Source organism: Carassius carassius, unplaced genomic scaffold (genome assembly GCF_963082965.1).
Source record: "Carassius carassius unplaced genomic scaffold, fCarCar2.1 SCAFFOLD_191, whole genome shotgun sequence".
Classification (NCBI taxonomy): domain Eukaryota; kingdom Metazoa; phylum Chordata; class Actinopteri; order Cypriniformes; family Cyprinidae; genus Carassius; species Carassius carassius.
The window spans coordinates 8830-11151 of record NW_026775067.1 but is presented as its reverse complement, the minus strand read 5'-3'; positions in this window follow the sequence as shown (position 1 = coordinate 11151).

Here is a 2322-nt window from a genome sequence, read left to right as displayed (position 1 = left end):
GCGCTCCATTTTTCGGGCTGCTCTCTTTAGGGTGCGAGTATGCTCATTATACCATGGTGTCAAACTGTTTTCCTTAACCTTCCTTAAGTGTAAAGGAGCAACTTTATTTAAAGTGCTAGAAAAGAGAGAGTCCATAGTTTCTGTTACATCATCAAGTTGTTCTGAGGTTTTGGATATGCTAAGGAATTTGGTTACATCAGGAAGATAACTTAAAAAGCAGTCTTTTGTGGTAGAAGTGAAGGTTCTTCCATACTTGTAACAAGAAGTAGAATTTACAATTTTGGCTATATGAAGTTTGCACAGAGCTAAATAATGATCTGAGATATCATCACTTGGCTGAATAATTTCAACACCATAAACATCAATTCCATGTGACAGTATTAAATCTAGAGTATGATTTCGACAATGAGTAGGTCCTGAAACGTGTTGTCTAACCCCAATAGAGTTCAGAATGTCTATAAATGCTGATCCCAATGCATCTTTTTCATTATCAACATGGATATTAAAATCACCAACTATTAGAACTTTTAGCTCATGTTAATAACAGTGATCTTGGGGGGTGGACTCATTTAAAATAATGTAATCATCAGGTTTTAGCCGGGTTTCTGTCAAACAGAGTACATCTATATTATGATCAGTGATCATATTATTTACAAAAAGTGTTTTCGTAGAAAGGGATCTGATATTCAATAAGCCAAGCTTTATCACTTGTTTATCCATATTGCTTCTGTTTTTTATATGTTGAACCTCAATTAAATTGTTAATCTTAACTTGGTTTGGACGTTTTTTGTATTTTCTAGTTCGGGGAACAGACACAGTCTCTATAGTGTGATATCTAGGTGAAAGAGTCTCTATGTGCTGAGAATTAACTGACCCCTGTGACGTGAGGCAGCTAGCAGACGGTCGGTTTAGCCAGTCTGTCTGCTTCCTGACCTGGGCCCCAGTTAGTCAAGTATAAACACGAAGACTATTTGCCATATTTCTAGAGAGAACAATGGCACCACCCCAGGAGGGATGAAGACCATCTCTTTTAAACAGGTCAGGTCTGCCCCAAAAGCTCGTCCAATTGTCTATGAAACCTATGTTATTCTGTGGGCACCAGAATGTGCACGAGGTTGTTGAAATCAACTGTCCTAGACAACCCGGGTGCTCTCTATGTAGCCATAAGGACCTCGGTAGTAGGCTTTCTTCCCTGCAGCTCTAGCCTCACTGATCCTCGGCCAAAGTGCAGCGCGGGCTTCTCGATCTTCCCTTGATAAATCTTCGGTGAACTTTATTCCCCTTAGTTTGCAGACATCCGAAACTTTGGTGGATCGCCAGAACTCGTCTCTGTGTTTCCGCATGCAGAACTGAATAATCACTTGGCTGGATTTATCCTTCGTTTTGGAGTCAACGTGGTGAACTGAATCCACGATGTCTTCAAGTTTGTGCTGCAGGTGAGGAGCAATTTCAGCTAACAGTGAGACGACTTCTCTTCGGATATCTTCGCCTGCAATTTCTTTCATTCCGATTACTCGAAGATTCCATCATCTTTTGTAGCGTTCAAGCTCCGACGTGCGGCTTACCAAATCTGCGTGCGATGTGACAACATAGGTGAGTTGTTTTTTGAACAGGTTTATTTTAGTTTTACAGTCCTTTGTTTCCGCCGCGTTTAATTCCACAGCTTTTGTCAGGTTGACGATCATTAGACTGTTCTCAGTAATCTTATGTTCAATGCTGCTCAGCTTCCCGTCTTGTAGATCGAATCTGGCAACTATGGTTTCCAGGAGAGCGATGTTGGAAATCTCAGCGGTTTCGTCTCCCTTCTGTTTCTTAGCTGGGGCTTTGGTTGGAGTGTTCTGCAAGGAGGAAGATTCTTTGCGTTTCTCTTTGCTATCGACATGGTCAACTTCCATGACGTATTCGTGCTCGGCAAGAGCAGGAGTTTTTACAGTCATCCCTTTTCTTCCAGGGATGACTATTTTGGGGTGATCGGAAGCTTTTTTTGCTGACATAGTCCAATACTCGCTTATACGCAACAATTAGGATGTTTTAAAGTTGAATGTTAACATAAATCTCAAGATTTGCTGGAGAGCGGAGAAATGTACACGTGCTTAGCCCGCCATCTTGTTCCCTCTCTTGTGAAAAATAGTCGTCGGTTCTATTTCTAGCATGCACGCATTTTCCGCCCGAATCGAGCCGCGCCTAAGGCTGGCGACACACTGGATGCGTGGCGCAAGCGTCTCAGCCACGTGGTGTGTCGGTTTTTAATTCGGCTCCCATGTTAACAGGTTAGAGCTTGCAGACTGCCTGCGTGAGACGCGCGGCTCACGCGTGCATGCT